At 40.8% G+C, this 20,646-nt stretch overlaps 1 pseudogene; it reads left to right on the plus strand.

The window, feature by feature from the left end:
- The first annotated feature begins 432 nt into the window (after positions 1–432).
- On the plus strand, positions 433–11,117 carry LOC125255526 (annotated as a pseudogene).
- The last annotated feature ends 9,529 nt before the right edge of the window (positions 11,118–20,646 follow it).

Raw genomic sequence — 20,646 nt, forward strand, 5'->3', positions numbered from 1 at the left:
AATGTGGCTGTGTGTGAGTGTCTCTTGTAGTGCTGGTGATGATCGTGCTGATGAGGTGCAGGTGGCGGTGATTAGTACTCAGGGGAAGGTGCTCGTTGTTATTGGTGGATGCTGGAGCCTGGCGTGTCTGTTACACTTTAAAGGTGCTCTAAGCGATCCTGGCTGGAGTAACTTCCTGTTGACGTTCGAAGTGTTGTCAAACAAAACTGAGGCTAGTTAGACCATCCCTCCTCCTCCTCCTCCTCCTCCTCCTCCCCTCCTGAAACAGTCATGAACGCGCCTTTAAAATCATTCTTGTCGGTTATTGGCTGGAGCATGTTTATTATGTTTCGTGGTCCAGGCTGCACTACTTTGTTTTTATTGCCGTTTTTGGAGCTTGTGGCGACTACAGAGACCGCGTTTTTTTTACAGTGTGTTCAGGGGACAGGCAGCTAGCGGATAGTGAGGAGATGTTTGCTGTATGTGACAAAAAATGTTTTGGCCTAAAAACGTGTGACATTGCTTAGAGCACCTTTAAGCAACTCTTCTCTTCTCTGATGATGAGGGCGGGGCAATCTTTCAATCACATGAAATCCACCAAGGCAAGGCAAACCACAACCATCCAATCAATTCCCCATGGGCAAAATATGTGTGTGTGTGTGTGTTCAACCCTCTTCACAGAGACAGTGTTACGGAAGAAGTTCAAGTGTGTTTAAACTTCAGAACAGCTTGTTATTTCTTTTCTTTCGGTCGGTGTGTTTCTGTGAAGTTTCCAGACTCATCTGTGTTTGTAGTGATGGACTCATACAGGATTCATTTCTGACATCTTGATGGTGAAGGTGAGCGTTTATTGTAGAATCTGTTTAATAATTAGTATAATGTGGATTGTTTTCTGTCAAATGCTTTTGCTGTGCACATCTATTTATTCTGATTCCACTGATATCAATGTCGGTCTCTGTGCTTCTCAGGATTGTTGGTGTTGATCTGATTCTGCCATGAGCCGCAGCAAGTTCACGTCTGGATCTCTGCAGCTGAAGGTAACAGAAGCCAACAGATGACTGTTGAATATGAGCGCTAGACCAACAATATTCTCCCACACGCCCGAAGGGTTTTTGAGTAGATCAACAAGAATATGTTCTAAGAACGTTTTGCTAAAGTTCTCATGAAAACATTATTTCTGAATGTTGACTAAATTTTCAAATCATCCATTTTTTTTTATTTTTTTTTGTAAAAACTTTTTTTTCTTGGTTATGCATTCATTAAGGGAACATTTCATGTGTCAAACATTATAGGAATATTGCTTTTCAACAAGTAGAAACACTTAAAAATGTTAGACATTAATAAAGGCACAATATGTAAGATTTTGGGATAAAAATATCCAAAAACCACTAGAACAGTGTTATATATTTTGTTGTACTTACATTATACCACATGTTTCCAAGAATGTTTAAATCCAGTGAAATGAGTAATTTTAACCAGGACACAGTTTCTGTGCGTCACCTGTCAATGACATCATACTCGAGTTACCTTCAGTTTCCGGTTTTATTTTGTAGAAACCATGGAAACACCAAAGAATTTGCCACCATTTTGGTGATTGCAATAAAGACTTGAAGCTACTGTGAACGTTGGTATAAGAAACACAGTGTCTGTAATTAGACACGCAACATTTTTCCAGCTCTTCAAATGTTATTTTTAATGTGATGACCAAAAACATTATTTCTTCATCCTTTTCATCTCCATTTGTAAAACCCAACATTTGAAGATGTAAGAAAATCCAACATTTGATAGAAAACAATTTTGTTTAAAAATTAATTAAAGACGTTAATTACCACTATAACCATCAGATGGCGGCAGAGGACCATTTATTTTCCTGTCCTGTTTTTCGCTTTTGAATAAATATTAAACATTATAAAATCACTAGGTTTACAAATACATTTGGTCAAGATGAAGTATGAAGTACTCAGAAAATCTCATGGAAAACAATAACTTTTCTTGCGAATGAATTACAGAAAGTGTATTATCGCTTATAATCACAGCAGCTGTCAGTCAATGCAGCACAAGATCACACTTTACTCACATTTTATTTAATGAATCTAACTAAAGTGCACAATAAATCTTTAATTTACATTGTGTTGACACTTTTTTTCACACGAAAGTGTGAAAACTGATGGTCAAATTGAATTTTGCTGAAGAGGAACACTGAGACGCGTCTTTTTAATGTTTGAATAACTAAATTAACAATAGGCCTGACTATTTAAATGTCTATATTCTGATTATAAACTAAGTATTACACCACTGATGCTGTTAAAGCGACCTCGCCGACACATCAACAAGTGACATTTCACCAGACGTTTTTCAGCTGGCTTATATTATTGCGGATGTTCTTAAGAACGTTCCGTGTATCACTGCAGAAAATGCTGTTCTTACTTAGAGTTTTTGTCTTGTTTCTAGTCAAAATATCTTAAAGTTCTTAAATCAAGAAGCATTTTCTTGACAAGTAAAAATGATTTTCTTGTTTTTAGGAAAAAAACAAGTGAGTTTTTCCTTAAAACAAGCAAAATAATCTGCCAATGGGGTAAGCAAAATAATCTTATTTCAAACCAAAAATAAGATATATAATCTTGTTTTTAGTTTGGATTAAGATTGTTTTGCTTGTTTTAAGGATAAACTCACTTAATTTTGACTTATTTTTCCTGAAAACAAGAAAATATTTTTTACTTGTCAAGAAAATGCTTCTTTATCTAAGAATTTTGTAGATATTTGGACTAGAAACAAGACAAAAATTCTAAGTAAGAGCAGCATTTTTTGAGGTGTGATGACCTGTCATAGTTGAATCAGTCCCATCACAGTTTTATAATAATCCTAAAAGATCAGTAACATAGTGTTTTGTGTCATTGCTTAGGCGAAGCATTCTGTCAATCGAAAAGAAAACAACATAGCTTAGTGCGCTTAACACACAACAAAGTGTTCACGTGAGCAGCTCAGGATTGGCGTCTCAGAGCGGATCCGTTCACAGTAAATGAGCTTCATCACTGATAATGACGCTGATCTGAAGCTGCTCTTCAGTGATTGCTTTCTCTGGTCAGCTCGACTCTGTTTGGTGTGTTGAAGGTTCCTCATTATTCCCCGCAGAGATCTCCATCACTTGCCAGCCTCATTAAATTCTGTGGCTTCATCCTCCTTGTGTTCTTCATCGTGGCCTCTTACTTGCTGTCGAGAGGCGAGAGGAAGACTCTGCTGAAGGACCCCAGTGAAAGCACCCTCAGAGACTTGGTGCGCAGCATCGGAACTAAAGTGACGTTCAGAGCCAGACGAGTTCCTGCCGTCAGCGAGCTGCACGACTTCGACCCGCACGTGAGAAATTCATAGAGTACATAGTGACATCTGAATATAGTAAAAAGCACCTTTTGTTCAATGGAAATGTTAAAGGTTCTTCATGGAACCATTGATACAGAACCTCCAGTGCACATTTACGACATTTAGAGATCCAAATGAACCAGACTATTGAACTCTCTGTCTCTTTCAGATGTTCTCCGTGATTCCGCCGCACTTTTTACCGAATGTTAAGAACCCCTGCTGGTATGAGGAGCTGCGTGGAAATGTGAGCGCAGATCCATACGGATCCAACCTGTTTGGCCGCTTGTCCAGTAATATACAAAATGCCTTTGAGCGTCTGAGCGCCACGTTCAAAAAACAGTTAATTCTGCGCGACGGGAAACTCCAGCGCCTGCGATGCCTTCCCTACTTCTACATCATCGGTCAGTCCAAGTGTGGCACGACGGACCTGTATGAGCGCTTGAGGCTTCATCCCGATGTTCATCTCACGCCACCCAAGGAACCGCACTGGTGGTGCCGGAAGAGGTTCGGTACGTGAGATTCCTGACGCTTAAATGCCCTCAAAGGGAAGCTGCTTTCATCTGCACTTTCATTACAAAGAAAATGTTCTGGAAGAAGCAGCTGAACTAAAACACACTTCATTATGAATCTCAGATCACAGTTTGATTCGTGAGAATGTGAACCGATTCATCAGGGTCATATAAACACGTGTGATGATGTACAGTCATTAGAATAACACACGTGATGTAGATTGTTCTTTCGTTAAGATAATTATAGTGTTTCTACTTCAGAGACTCATTTAGATGCATCTAGTTTAAGTTTAATCTTCTCTAAACATTCTAAAACTAGAAGATATTAAAGACCAGATATCTGAATTAACGTTACTGGAAGAACATTCTGAGAACGTTCGCTGGGATCAGGTGTTTCACCTGCACAGAATGAAACCTGCATGGTTCAGCTTTTTTCTTATTTTACTGCATTTCAAGCTGTTTCCTGTCTAGATATAATCATCTATATTTATCTGTTTCAGTCACATGACTTCCTCTCAGCTCAGAGAGAGCAATAAAAAACATTGATCACTGGATTTGATTCATAGTAAATCCAGAAAACGTTTTACACTCAAATTAATTCACACACATTTATGTAGATTTTATCCACAATTCAACTCCATATACAGTAAATGTTCAGGGATTTCTCTGTGTCTCTGTTCATGTTTCTGTGTTCGTCCCGCTGATGCTCATAAATATTGCGGATGAGCTGCAAAGTCACGTGACTGACACAGAAGCACCTGTCGTTTGGAGAAGCTTGATCTGGATCCTGTGATTTGCAGGAATCATTCGTCCCGGTGATCCTCCTCTCACCCGCTTCCCGGTGGACCATTACCTGGACCTGTTCGATCCGGTGGCCCAGCGGATACAGCACAGACTTCTGGGAAACTCCATCAGTAGCGACATCATCACTGGTACGTTCTCAGATCTGTGTGTTTATTTTAATTTCCACATGAGGTCAGGTGATCTGTGTGCTCGAGTGTTTCTAGAATGTGTTACAAAGTGACGCTTTACTGTAATAACATTCTGTTTCCTCTAAAAACAATGTGTGTGTGTGTGTGTGTGACTGACAGGTGAGGCCACCGCTACCACTATGTGGGACAACTTGGCCTGGTCCTACCTCCATGACATCAGCAGAGAGGCGGAGCCTCCGTCACTCAGCCAGGACTTCATTCACGCGGTGCAGCCGGACGCGCGACTCATCGCCATCCTCAGAGACCCTGTGGAGAGGTCAGAGGTCACACCAGATCTCGAACTAAAACTACAACTGTAAAAAAAAAAAAACATTTTCATTACTTGAAATAAAATAAACATTCACTGAAATAAAGTAAAATAAATAAATAAAGTAATAAAATAAAAATCGAATCAAATATAATATAATGAAATAAAATACATTAAAATGAAATTAAAATAAAATGAAATACAATAAAATAAGATAAAATGAAATAATAAATTAAAATAAAATCAAAAGAAAATGAAACAACAAAATAAAATGAAATAAATAAAAGAAAATTAAATTAAACTAAATGACATAAAATGCAATAAAATAAAATGAAAAAAATAAATGAAATAAAATGAAAATAAAATAAAAATAAAATTAAATACAATAAAATTAAATTAAATTAAATTGAATTAAAATAAAATGAAATAAATAAAATGAAATAATAAAATAAAATGAAAATAAAATAAGATCTAAATAAAATGAAAATCTAAAATCAAATGAAATACAATAAAATACAATAAAATGAAATAAATAAAATGAAATTAAACAAAATGAAATGAAGTAATAAATAAATGAAATAATAAAATGAAAATAAAATCAAATGATATACAATAAAAAAATGAAAATGAAATAAAATGAAATAAATAAAAGGAAATTAAAGGTGCCCTAGAATTAAAAATTGAATTTATATTGGCATAGTTAAATAACAAGAGTTCAGTACATGGAAAAGACATATGCTGAGTTTCAAACTCCATTGTTTCCTCCTTCTTATATAAATCTCATTTGTTTAAAAGACCGAAGAACAGGCGAATCTCAACATAACAGCGACTGTTACGTAACAGTCGGGGTGTAACGCCCCCAATATTTGCATATGCCAGCCCATGATTGAGGCATTACACAAGGGCAGAACATCTGGATCTGTGCACAGCTGAATCATCAGACTAGGTAAGCAAGCAAGGACAATAGCGAAAAATGGCAGATGGAGCAATAATAACTGACATGATCCATGATTACATGATATTTTTAGTGATATTTGTAAATTGTCTTTCTAAATGTTTCGTTAGCATGTTGCTAATGTACTGTTAAATGTGGTTAAAGTTACCATCGTTTCTTACTGTATTCACGGAGACAAGAGCCGTCGCTATTTTCATTATTAAACACTTGCAGTCTGTATAATTCATAAACACAACTTCATTCTTTATAAATCTCTCCAACAGTGTAGTGTTAGCCAGTTAGCCACAGAGCATAGCCTCAAACTCATTCAGAATCAAATGTAAACATCCAAATAAATACTTTACTCACATAATCCGACGCATGCATTCAGTATGCATGACGAACACTTTGTAAAGATCCATTTTGAGGGTTATATTAGCTGTGTGAACTTTGTTTATGCACTGTTTAAGGCAAGCACGAGCTCTGGGGGCGGAGAGCGCGCGATTTAAAGGGGCCACAACCTGAAATCGTCTCGTTTCTAATTATGCCCAAAAATAGGCAGTTAAAAAATTAATTAAAAAAAATCTATGGGGTACTTTGAGCTGAAACTTTTTTTTTTCAGACACATTTAGGGGACACCTTAGACTTATATTACATCTTTTAAAAAAAAGTTCTAGGGCACCTTTAAATTAAACTAAATAAAATGAAATAATAAATAAATAAATGAAATAATAAAATGAAAATAATAAATGAAAATAAAATCAAAATGAAATGAAATACAATAAAATACAGTAAAATTAAATTAAATTAATGTAAAATAAAATAAATCAAATGAAAATAAAATCAAATGATATACAATAAAAAAATGAAATAAAATTAAATTAAATAAATAAAAGGAAATTAAATTAAACTAAATTAAATGAAATGATAAATAAATAAATGAAATAATGAAATGAAAATAATAAATCAAAATAAAATCAAAATAAAATGAAATGAAATACAATAAAATACAGTAAAATTAAATTAAATTAATGTAAAATAAAATAAAAATCTCACTTTATGAGATATTCATGAGCAAAAATGTTTGTTTTAGTAATTTTAGATTTTAATTAAATCTAAAATTACTAAAACAAACATTTTTGCTCATGAATATCTCATAAAGTGCAACTGACAGAACACAAGAATGCGTGTTGTGATGATTTTGTATGTACTAAGAGGGGTGCCAGCCTGGCAAATCATCCAGACAAATTTTAAATTCTCAGCAATTAAACCGCCCCAAAGGAATCTAATAAAATGTCCTCAACAATTTATACAATCCCTGTCTTATCCTGTTTCTTTAGTTAAGTTTAGTTTAGTTTTTTCACAAATTTAAATGACCCGTCACAACCCAAAGCAAGTAAAAAAAAAAACATATTCACATATTCAAGAAGTGCAATACAAAGTTCATAATACCCATACACATATTTCATCAGTACAATAAATCCAAACACAGCAAATAAACACCAATATACAAAGCATTTGCAAATACATAGCTACTCAGTCCCTTCAGCATACTTTTACGAACAACCATTTAACGTGGAGGAAGTTTTTAGCTTGGATCAAAGTCATTTAGGAATGCCTGTGGAGCCTGTGTATTGTCCATAACTTGAAACGTATCCAGTTCAAAAGAAATAAAACCCACTCCTAAATACAGATAAATAAAATATACACTACCGTTCAAAACTGTGGGATCGGTAAGATTTTTAATGTTTTTAAAAGAAGTTTCGTCTGTTCACCAAAGCTGCATTTATTTAATTAAAAATACAGTAAAAACAGGAATATTGTGAAATATTATTACAATTTAAAATAACTGTTTTCTATTTGAATATATTTTACAAAGTTGAATTCTCAGCATCATTACTCCAGTCTTCAGTGTCACATGATCCTTCAGAAATCAATCTAATATCTGATTTGCTGCTCAAGAAACATTTCTGATTATTTTCAATGTTGAAAACAGTTGTGTACTTTTTTTTTTTCAGGATACCTTGATTAATAGAAAGTTCAAAAGAACAGCATTTATCTGAAATACAAAGCTTCTGTAGCATTATACACTACCGTTCAAAAGTTTGGGGTCAGTAAGAATTTTTATTTTATTTTTTTTGAAAAGAAATTAAAGAAATGAATACTTTTATTCAGCAAGGATGCATTAAATCGTTCAAAAGTTACAGTAAAGACATTTATAATGTTACAAAAGATTATATTTCAAATAAATGCTGTTCTTTTGAACTTTCTATTCATCAGAGAATCCTGAAAAAAAAATATTGTACTCAAATATTTTGTACAATTGTACACATTAAATGTTTCTTGAGCAGCAGATCAGCATATTAGAATGATTTCTGAAGCATCATGTGACACTGAAGACTGGAGTAACGATGCTGAAAATTCAGCTTTGCCATCACAGGAATAAATTACTTTGTAAAATATATTCAAATATTTTAAATTGTAATAATATTTCACAATATTCCTGTTTTTACAGTATTTTTAATTAAATAAATGCAGCCTTGGTGAGCAGACGAAACTTCTTTTAAAAACATTAAAAATCTTAACGATCCCAAACTTTTGAACGGTAGTGTAATTAGCCCAAAACAAAATAACAATCGAATTTACAACATCCCATAAACAATAGCAAAAGAAAATTCAATTTAAACTTTCCCTAGCACGACTGGTTTACCGTCAGCCTCCATTTACATCAGGATAGGTGCACAATATCTCTCCGTACACGGCTTCAACAAGCGTTTTAAACATTCCATCCACAGCGGGAGATTCAAAGCATCAACAAGAGTAAAACGCCAAGGTGTCTCCTAACAACGGACATTTTCTTTTTCCGCTGGGGAGAATGACATCACATGTACTCACTCTTTATTTAAAGGTGCCGAAGAACGTGTTTTCAAAAGATGTAATATAAGTCTAAGGTGTCCCCTGAATGTGTCTGTGAAGTTTCAGCTCAAAATACCCCATAGATTTTTTTTTATTCATTTTTTAACTGCCTATTTTGGGGCATCATTAACTATGCACCGATTCAGGCTGCTGCCCCTTTAAATTCTCGTGCTCTCCGCCCCCGGAGCTCGCGCTTGCCTTAAACAGCATAAACAAAGTTCACACAGCTAATACAACCCTCAAAATGGATCTTTACAAAGTGTTTGTCATGCAGCATGTCTAATCGCGTAAGTATAGTGTTTATTTGGATGTTTACATTTGATTCTGAATGAGTTTGAGGCTGTGCTCCATGGCTAACGGCTAATGCTACACTGTTGGAGAGATTTATAAAGAATGAAGTTGTGTTTATGAATTATACAGACTGCAAGTGTTTAAAAAATGAAAATAACGACAGTCTTGTCTCTGTGAATACACTAATAAACTATGGTAACTTTAACCACATTTAACAGTACATTAGCAACATGCTAATGAAACATTTAGAAAGACAATTTACAAATATCACAAAAAATATAATGATATCATGGATCATGTCAGTTATTATTGCTCCATCTGCCATTTTTCACTATTGTTCTTGCTTGCTTACCTAGTCTGATGATTCAGCTGTGCACCGATCCAGACGTTAATACTGGCTTGTGTAATGCCTTGAACATGGGCTGGCATATGCAAATATTGGGAGCGTACATATTAATGATCCCAACTGTTACGTAACAGTCAGTGTTATGCTGAGATTTGCCTGTTCTTCTGAGGTCTTTTAAATAAATGAGATTTATATAAGAAGGAGGAAACAATGGAGTTTGAGACTCACTGTATGTCATTTCCATGTACTGAACACTTGTTATTCAACTATGCCGAGGTAAATTCAATTTTTCATTTGATGGCACCTTTAAAGGGGAACAACCGCTTAGTACATCAAATGAAGTTCGCTACAGTGTTTTAGTTCCGGGTCATGTGACGCTTGTGTAGCGTGTTTGATGATGTCATCTGATGCTTCACACACACTCAAACACACTCTTCTGCTGTTCTTCTTCAGACTCTATTCAGACTATTTGTACTTCGGCACGTCTAATGAATCACCGCTGGATTTCCATCAGAAGGTCTGTGAGTCTCTGCGTCTGTTCGACGCCTGTCTGCGGGACGCAGGTCTGAGAGCGTGTGTGTACAGCAGCACGCTGTATTACGCCATGAGTGTGAGTATGCCGACCTCTGACCTCAGAGAGACCTTACATAGTTAAGTATTTAATAGTTATTTACGCGTGTGTGTGTGTGTGTGTGTGTGTGTGTGTGTGTAGGTGCGGCTGCAGGTGGGCCTGTATGTGGTGTTTATTCTGGACTGGTTGTCAGTGTTCAGCCGTGATCAGCTCTTAGTTTTGCGTCTAGGAGGATCACGCTGCAAATGTGACACACAGCATGAACAGAGTCTTCCACTTCCTGCAGTTAGGTCAGTCCTGCAGCCGCCTGTCCATCATCATCTCATAAACACTGACCTGCTGTGAGCAGAAGGGGGCAGCAGATGTTCATCATCATCTTCATGAGACGCAGCTCACAGCAAAGAGAACATATAAACCACACAGAATCGTTTTGGGATGAGACTGATTGTGTCGTGTGTCTGTTTGCAGGTCCGGTGTCTGAACAGACAGAGAGACTCATCAGCAGACGTCCCGTGGCAAACACCAGGGATCCGTCGGACAGGAAACTGGGGCCGATGAAGCCGGTGACACGAGAGCTGCTCCGGCAGTTTTACGCTCCTTTCAACCAGAAACTGTCTGCGGTGCTGCAGGATGAGTCCTTCATGTGGTAGAGTCGCTGCCATTCACACGCAGATCGCCTGTCAGATGAGTTTGATGCTGATTGTTCATTCCCTGGATCATGAAGGGGCTTTTTGTAAATGTTGAAGTATGTTTAAACCACGCAGAGAAAAAAAAACCTCTCTTTTAAGTGTTTGAATCGCTGACATCAGTGTGCAGTTTTACAGTCAGCATGAAAAATAATTCATGCTCATATTTTCTTCTCTATTGTGCCGTATATCCGAGTGAAACTGCTTCTCAAACAAGAACAAATGTAGGATGGGGCTTGATTTTGTTTGTGGGGAATTGATTGGATGGTTGTGGTTTGCTATTGGTGGATCTCATTTGAGTGACAGGTTGCCCCGCCCTGGTCATCAGAGAAGAGGAAGGAGAAGTTATTCTGATTCAAGATTACTAGGAACATGAATTTAAAACAACGATGATGTGCACTGATAAATTATTTAAAATAAACACTGCAATATTCCATAAAAAAACAAGAATTGTCAATTTTGATTTCAGCTTGATTTTTTTTTTTTTTATCTAATTACCTGTCATCTTTTGAAGTAAGAATCATGTGATGGATTAAGAAAGGAGTTACAATGTATAAGAAGGGGATTTGGGAACAAAATGAATTTGTGAAGATACTCTTGTCTGCACTCAAGGCTATTACAACTAATAAGGTTGTTTCTAAATTTTATAATTGTCTACAAAACCACAGACCAAAATCCACTTCTTATGTCAAAAGAAAATATATTTATATATATAAAATATATATTCATATATATATATATATATATACAACATATATTCTGGGCGTGTCCAGTCATTCACACATTTTGGAAAGATGTACACAGGACGTTAGAGGCTATGTTAAGGATCAAAATTCCATTCCAATTTTATATAATATTTGTGGCAAGGGGGGCGTGGTTCAGCGAACGCTGCAGCGGGGGAGAGCGTCAGGAGATGCGCGGTGGATGAGCAGGTTAAGCACAAATAACAAACACCTGTCTCTCGTTACAGTAATTGGCATGGAGAGAGTATTTAACGCCAGGAGAAACAGGAGCGAGCGAGAGAGAGAAGGACTACTGGCTGCTGCACTCCTGGAGACCTGCTGAAACTGCTGGAGTGAATCACGATATTATTTATGACTGTTTTTGTGCCTGTCTGCACACCTTTTTGTTTAATTGTATTAATAAAGCAGCCAGTAGCCACAGCCGACCCTTGTCGTCTTCCTTCCTTGCATTACGAACTCTGTTACACTGGTGCCGAAACCCGGGAAGGAAGACGGACGCCGCCGCCATGCAAATGCCCTCCGCTGCACCATTTGCGGAGCTCATCACGTCCCTCGCGGTCATGCAGCGAGAACAACATCAGGCACTGCTGAACATACGTCAAGATCAGGAGAGGCGGTTCCAAACCGTCCTCCAGGTCCAGCAGGAAGACCGCGAGAGGTTCCGGAGCTGGATGGACCGGGAGGTTCGGCCGGAAGCCCTGGAACAACAAGCTGTGCCCGCCAGCATTCCACTTCACAAAATGGGGCCTGAGCACTACCCGGAGGCATTCCTCGACCTCTTCGAGAGGACGGCCGAGGTCTGTGGATGGCCAAAGGATCAGTGGCCGATGCGCCTGGTCCCGCTGCTCTCCGGGGAGTCCCAGGCCGCAGCACAGCAGCTTCCGGTGCAGAACCTCCTGGTGTTTGAAGATCTGAAGAGGGCCATCATCCAGCGGGTCGGCCGGAGCCCTGAACAACACAGCCAGCGGTTCCGGTCCTTGGAGCTGACGGAGTCCGGCCGGCCCTTCGTGATGGCCCAACAGCTCCGGGACCCTGCCGCAACAGGTTGCTGGCCGACGGAAGCGACGTGGAATGATCATCGACCGAGTGGTACTGGAGCAGTTTATCACTGCTGCAGGAGGACCGGTGGGTCCAGTGCCACCGCCCCACGTGCGGGTCGGCTATCATCTTGGGAGGACCATATGGTGGCTGCCCAGGGGTCGGTGAACCTCTTCCATCTGGCCTGCTCTACCCAGGCTCGTCCACCCGGCCCTCCTCGCGTCCCGCCCCGGGGGCGGGGCGGGACCATGTTCGGTGCCGCAAGTCCCGCCCATTGCCGTCGGCCGGGGTGTCCTGTTTCTCCGCTCTCTTCACAGCCGCTTAACCCACTCTCTGCCCCGGAGTGCGGGGAGGTCTGGGCCGGCCTGCTGGCGTTGCGGGGAGGACCATGGGACAGACAGTGATGATCCGGGTCCCGGATGTCCCGCAGGCTGCCCCCGGTCAGGCTGGGTGGTACCAAATACCTGTGAGTATTAAGGGGGGTACCTATCAGGCGTTGGTGGATTCAGGATGTAACCAAACCTCGATCCATCAAAGTCTGATACAATCCGGGGCATTGGATACGAGCCGCATGGTTAGGGTGCGGTGTGTACACGGGGATGTGGTGGAGTATCCTATAGTGCCAGTTATTATTCAATTTCGGGGTCAAAATCATAGTGTTGAGGTGGCAGTTAATCCGCACCTCCGGCATCCGTTAATTTTGGGAACAAATTGGCCAGCGTTTACAGAATTATTGGGGGTTTTATGTACGGATGCCTCTTGGGGAAAAAATGCACTGGAAGGGAGTGCGAGTGTGCAGGCGGGAGAGACTGATCCGGGACCACTGGGTACTGCTTCAGGGGAACAGAGCGAAATCGAGAGAATTATTCTCTCGGAGCGCGATGATTTTCCCCTGGAGCAGTCTCAGGATGAGACGCTAAAACGCGCATTTGAACAGGTCAGGACCATCGACGGCCAGCCTCTCCATCCTGGACAGCCGCTTACCTATCCATATTTTGCAATAATTAAAGATAGGTTGTATCGAGTGACCCAAGACGCTCAGACAAAAGAAGATACAACACAGTTATTAGTTCCTACGAGCCGCCGGGAAATGCTTTTTCAGGCGGCTCATTCTAATCCAATGGCTGGTCATTTAGGACAGGGAACGACACTAAATCGCCTCATGACCCGTTTTTTTTGGCCGGGCATTCACGAGAATGTGCGCAGGTGGTGCGCGGCTTGTCGTGAATGTCAGTTGGTAAACCCACCGGCCACCCCAAAAGCGCCTTTGCGCCCCCTCCCATTAATGCAGGTCCCCTTCGAGAGAATTGGCATGGACCTCATCGGGCCATTAGAGCGATCAGCACGAGGACATCGTTTTGCATTAGTCATTGTGGATTATGCAACACGATATCCAGAAGCAGTGGCTCTCCGCAACATTTCCGCTAAGAGTGTTGCTGATGCACTGTTTTCTTTAATCTCCCGAGTGGGGATTCCTAAGGAAATCCTCACTGATCAGGGCACAGCGTTTATGTCACGGACGTTACGCGAACTTTACGAATTATTGGGCATTAAATCGATTCGGACCAGCGTCTTTCACCCACAAACGGACGGGCTGGTCGAACGTTTTAATCGCACGCTTAAGACAATGATTCGTAAATTCGTTCAGGAAGACGCCAAAAATTGGGATAGATGGTTGGAACCCCTGTTGTTCGCTGTGCGAGAGGTCCCGCAAGCCTCCACGGGGTTTTCCCCCTTCGAGTTGCTCTATGGTCGCCAGCCCAGGGGCGTGCTGGACGTCATAAGAGAGACTTGGGAGGACGGACCTTCTCAGTCTAAAAACGAAATTCAGTTTGTGATGGACCTGAGAACAAAACTCCACACTTTGGGGCGGCTCTCTATGGAGAATTTGTTACAGGCTCAGGACAAACAGAGCCGGCTGTATAACAGGGGAACCAATCTGCGTAAATTTGCACCGGGAGATAAAGTGCTTGTATTACTCCCAACGTCAAGTTCAAAATCAAGGACCGTTTGAGGTCACACGGCAAGTTGGAGAGCTCGATTATGAGGTAATACGCTCAGATAGGAGAGGAGCACGTCAGATTTATCACCTCAATCTCCTGAAAAAATGGAATGAGGGAGAACCAGTGATGCTGGCGACGGTGATTAGCGGAGAGGATGATCTTGGACCAGAAGCGAATATAAAAAAACAATCTCTCGCTCTGGCCCCAGGGGGAGATCACCTCTCGCCCTCCCAGCTCATTGATTTAGCCAAATTACAGGCGGATTACAGCACCATATCGAGACAGAGCCGGGCGTGGTCATTCGCAGCCGGCCGTATAGATTACCTGAACACAAGAAAAAAGTAGTACAGGAAGAATTAGGTGCGATGCTTGAAATGGGGTAATAGAAGAATCCAACAGTAACTGGGCGAGCCCGATAGTCTTGGTTCCTAAGACGGACGGCTCGGTGCGGTTCTGTGTGGATTTTCGCAAGGTGAATGCTGTGTCGAAATTCGACACATATCCAATGCCTCGGGTTGACGAATTGCTTGACCGGCTTGGTACGGCTCGTTTTTATTCGACATTGGACTTGACAAAGGGTTATTGGCAGATCCCCTTATCTCCATTATCCCGAGAAAAAACAGCTTTCACGACGCCGTTTGGATTACACCAATTTGTTACACTTCCATTCGGGCTGTTCGGGGCACCGGCTACCTTTCAGCGGCTGATGGACAGGGTGTTACGGTCCCATGCTGCATATGCGGCTGCCTATCTGGATGATATTATTATATTTAGTAACGATTGGCAGCGGCATATGCAGCATCTGAGGGCAGTCCTGAGGTCGCTGAGAGGAGCTGGGCTCACGGCCAACCCGAAGAAGTGTGCGATTGGGCGCGTGGAGGTAAAGTATCTGGGCTTCCACTTGGGGCATGGACAGGTGCGTCCCCAAATTGATAAGACTGCAGCAGTTGCGACCTGTCCACGCCCTAAGACCAAAAAGGAGGTGAGACAGTTCTTGGGGCTGGCGGGATATTATAGAAGGTTTGTGCCTAATTATTCGGACCTCACCAGCCCCTTGACTGATCTTACTAAAAAGGAGGCACCAGATACGGTCCAGTGGACGGAGCTGTGCCAGCAGGTGTTTACCCAAGTAAAGGCTGCTCTGTGTGGCGGGCCGTTGCTTCACTCTCCTGATTTCTCTCTCCCTTTCTTGTTGCAGACTGACGCATCGGACAGGGGGCTGGGTGCAGTCCTGTCCCAGGAGATAGAGGGGGAGGAGCGGCCGGTGCTGTAAATTAGTCGCAAGCTCTCCAAGAGAGAGACTAAGTACAGCACCGTGGAGAAGGAGTGTTTGGCCATCAGGTGGGCTGTCCTCACCCTCCGCTATTATCTCCTGGGACGGGAATTCACCCTCTGTTCAGACCACGCCCCTCTGCAGTGGCTCCACCGCATGAAGGATACCAACGCGCGGATCACCCGTTGGTATCTAGCTTTACAGCCTTTTAAATTCAAGGTGGTCCACAGGCCGGGTGTTCAGATGGCTGTGGCCGATTTCCTCTCCAGAAATGGGGGGGGGGGCTGCAGGCCGGACAGCTCCCCGGCCTGAGTCGGGCGGTGGGGGTATGTGGCAAGGGGGGCGTGGTTCAGCGAACGCTGCAGCGGGGGAGAGCGTCAGGAGACGCGCGGTGGATGAGCGGGTTAAGCACAAATAACAAACACCTGTCTCTCGTTACAGTAATTGGCGTGGAGAGAGTATTTAACGCCAGGAGAAACAGGAGCGAGCGAGAGAGATAAGGACTACTGGCTGCTGCACTCCTGGAGACCTGCTGAAACTGCTGGAGTGAATCACGATATTATTTATGACTGTTTTTGTGCCTGTCTGCACACCTTTTTGTTTAATTGTATTAATAAAGCAGCCAGTAGCCACAGCCGACCCTTGTCGTCTTCCTTCCTTGCATTACGAACTCTGTTACAATATTATATTTGGGTAATCTGGACTTGCATAAAACCAATTATATATACCTATGGAGAATATTTCTGGTTGCAGCTAAAAAGGCTCTTACGCGCAAATGGCTTCAACCTACGTCACCCACTATAGAAGACTGGAAAGCAATTGTAATTGAAATATATAAGATGGACATTTTTGCCTTTTCTTCAAAATGAACAAAGCAAAAATGGATTCTGTTATGGAAAAGATGGAAGGAATTTGTGGAAAACTGAGTAATTATATAATAGATGTAATCATAGATTATTGTTGGAAAATCAAAACTGTAACTATGCAAAGTTGCCACTAGACTGTACTGTACCCCTAATTGTTTTTTTTTTTTTTTGTTGTTTTTTATTCTTGTGTTGCTTCTCAACCTTTTTTATGTATATAGTGTTGTGAATAACTTGTGTTCTGCAACCATTGTGAATTTATTGAGAAATTTATGGGATGTCAGCTTGATGGAAAATATCCAATCTTCCTTTTATTCTGTAATGTATGTGTTCGATAGTAAGTTTAAAAAGGTCGGACTGTATTAGGCAAGGCAAGGCAAGGCAATTTTATTTGTATAGCACATTTCATACACAATGGTAATTCAAAGTGCTTTACATAAAGAAGAATAATAAAGATAAAACAATATAGCTGCGAGCAGCGATGGCGGGCCCAAGCCCGGTGGCACCGCCACCCCGGTGGCTTCAGGGCAACTGTGCACAGCGGGCAATAGGCACTTAAAACGGTTAAACATCAAAGGACTATGTCAAATTCACTCCACATTTACTGCACTACAAGGTGCCACTATAGAGCCCCTCCTCCCTGCCCATTTTCAAAGGATTACATGTGCCAAGTTTTAACATTATTCTGATGAATTTGAAGCAAATCAGGTAAAAATAAGAGGGTGATCTCAATGTATGCTGAAAGTGACACATTTTCTGCTTCCAGTTGGTGGCGCTATTACTTTGAATCACAATAGTCACATCCATGTGATCAGCCTTGTACAACGAAGACTAAGCCGAAGTTTCATCAAAATCAATTAATGTATGCAGAAGTTATAACACTTTGTTTCCCTTTTCTTGCCATAAATTCGTTGCCTCGCCACGGCCAAACCGTTTGAGATATCCAAAATCCGTTTGCAATTAAACAACTTCAATGTGTTAGCAACAAGTTAAAAAAAGTTTGGTGTAAATTGGATAAACCCTGTAGGAGCAGTAGTATAAAATTCATAGCCTGTTTTTTCAAAAAATTAACATTCAAACCAAAATAGCTGACTTCCTGTTGGTCGGAGCTAATGAATGTAAATTAGAAAATTGTCCGCTTGATGAGAACAATATGTGTACCGAGTTTGGTGATTGTAGGAAAAACTAACCCCCCCACTTTTGTCAAAAGGTGGCGCTACTGAGCCCCTCCACCACGCCCATTTCTATGGCTTTGTCCATGTCTACTGGTTGACAATATTGATGTGTGTGTCGAGTTTCATGCAATTTGAAGCATGTTAAGAGCCTCAAAACACTCAAGAATATTATTACAGTTTGACCTGTTGCCATGGCAACAATATTTCAAATATCAAAAATCCTGTCATAGGTCTACATCTGCTGTGTATTGACATTACACTGATGAAGTTTGAAGCAAATCAGGTAAAAATAAGAGGGTGATCTCAAAACATTTCAAAAAGTGATACACTTCCTGCTGCCAGTTGGTGGCGCTATAACTTTGACTCACAATAGTCACATCCATGTGATCAGACTCCTATAACGAACACACTCGTGAAGTTTCATAAAGATCAATATATGTATGCAGACGTTATAACACATTTCCTGTTTCCTTTTTCTCGCCATAAATTCGTTGCCTCGCCACGGCCAAACCGTTCGAGATATCAAAAATCCCCTGGCAATTTTTAATCATCAGTGTCTTGACTTCATGCTGACCGAGTTTGGTGGCGATCGGATTAATCGTCTAGGAGGAGTATATCAAATTCCAGAGCATGCGTTTTTCAAACAACCCTTAATAGCTGACTTCCTGTTGGCGTGGTGTTTAACTTAGAGCACGAAAGTTGTTCGGCCCGATGAGGTCTATATGTGTACTGAGTTTCATACTAATACGTGCAAGCGTGTTTAATATATGGACCAAATTTTCAGANAAGTTATAACACTTTGTTTCCCTTTTCTTGCCATAAATTCGTTGCCTCGCCACGGCCAAACCGTTTGAGATATCCAAAATCCGTTTGCAATTAAACAACTTCAATGTGTTAGCAACAAGTTAAAAAAAGTTTGGTGTAAATTGGATAAACCCTGTAGGAGCAGTAGTATAAAATTCATAGCCTGTTTTTTCAAAAAATTAACATTCAAACCAAAATAGCTGACTTCCTGTTGGTCGGAGCTAATGAATGTAAATTAGAAAATTGTCCGGCTTGATGAGAACAATATGTGTACCGAGTTTGGTGATTGTAGGAAAAACTAACCCCCCCACTTTTGTCAAAAGGTGGCGCTACTGAGCCCCTCCACCACGCCCATTTCTATGGCTTTGTCCATGTCTACTGGTTGACAATATTGATGTGTGTGTCGAGTTTCATGCAATTTGAAGCATGTTAAGAGCCTCAAAAACACTCAAGAATATTATTACAGTTTGACCTGTTGCCATGGCAACAATATTTCAAATATCAAAAATCCTGTCATAGGTCTACATCTGCTGTGTATTGACATTACACTGATGAAGTTTGAAGCAAATCAGGTAAAAATAAGAGGGTGATCTCAAAACATTTCAAAAAGTGATACACTTCCTGCTGCCAGTGGTGGCGCTATAACTTTGACTCACAATAGTCACATCCATGTGATCAGACTCCTATAACGAACACACTCGTGAAGTTTCATAAAGATCAATATATGTATGCAGACGTTATAACACATTTCCTGTTTCCTTTTTCTCGCCATAAATTCGTTGCCTCGCCACGGCCAAACCGTTCGAGATATCAAAAATCCCCTGGCAATTTTTAATCATCAGTGTCTTGACTTCATGCTGACCGAGTTTGGTGGCGATCGGATTAATCGTCTAGGAGGAGTATATCAAATTCCAGAGCATGCGTTTTTCAAACAACCCTTAATAGCTGACTTCCTGTTGGCGTGGTGTTTAACTTAGAGCACGAAAGTTGTTCGGCCCGATGAGGTCTATATGTGTACTGAGTTTCATACTAATACGTGCAAGCGTGTTTAATATATGGACCAAATTTTCAGACTTTTTTCAAGGGGCGCTGTCGAGCCCCCCTGCCACGCCCGGGTACCAGCCTCTCCGGCGTCCTAATGGCCGCGGATTCCAATGTGTGTGCCAATTTTCAAGAGTTTTTGAGCATGTTAAGGCCCCCAAAAAGCCCCGGAAGACGGAAAAAAAAAAAAAAAAAAAAAAAAAAAAAAAAATAATAATAATCCTTAGAAGAACAAGAGGCCCTGCGCGAATTTTCGCTTGGGCCCTAATAATAATCCTTAGAAGAACAAGAGGGCCCTGCGCGAATTTTCGCTTGGGCCCTAATAATCCTTAGAAAAACAAGAGGGCCCTGCGCGAATTTTCGCTTGGGCCCTAATAATCCTTAGAAGAACAAGAGGGCCCTGCGCGCTTAATTCGCTTGGGCCCTAATAATAATAATCCTAAAGAAAACAATAGGGCCTTCAGCCCCTTGGGCTTTGGCCCTAATAATCCTTAGAAGAACAAGAGGGCCCTGCGCGAATTTTCGCTTGGGCCCTAATAATCTTAGAAGAACAAGAGGGCCCTGCGCGAATTTTCGCTTGGGCCCTAATAATAAAAGAAAACCAAATTAAAGTTTACAGACACTGGTGTGGCAACTATAGCGCTCAGGCCTCCTGACGACACCAGATGCAGCAAAAGCAGATAGCAGTGCCTTGATGGCACCAGAATAATAAGGCAGTGAATGAAATGAAAATTATAAACACTTTGCAATAATAGTATAACGTAATATTGAACAAAAAAAAAAAAAGAATAATAATAAATTGGTAAGGTAGTAAAGCTGCAAAATAAATCAAAAACACAATAAATTAACACTGTTTGCAAAACAACTGAAATGGGAAA

Source organism: Megalobrama amblycephala, linkage group LG20 (assembly GCF_018812025.1).
Source record: "Megalobrama amblycephala isolate DHTTF-2021 linkage group LG20, ASM1881202v1, whole genome shotgun sequence".
Lineage (NCBI taxonomy): Eukaryota > Metazoa > Chordata > Actinopteri > Cypriniformes > Xenocyprididae > Megalobrama > Megalobrama amblycephala.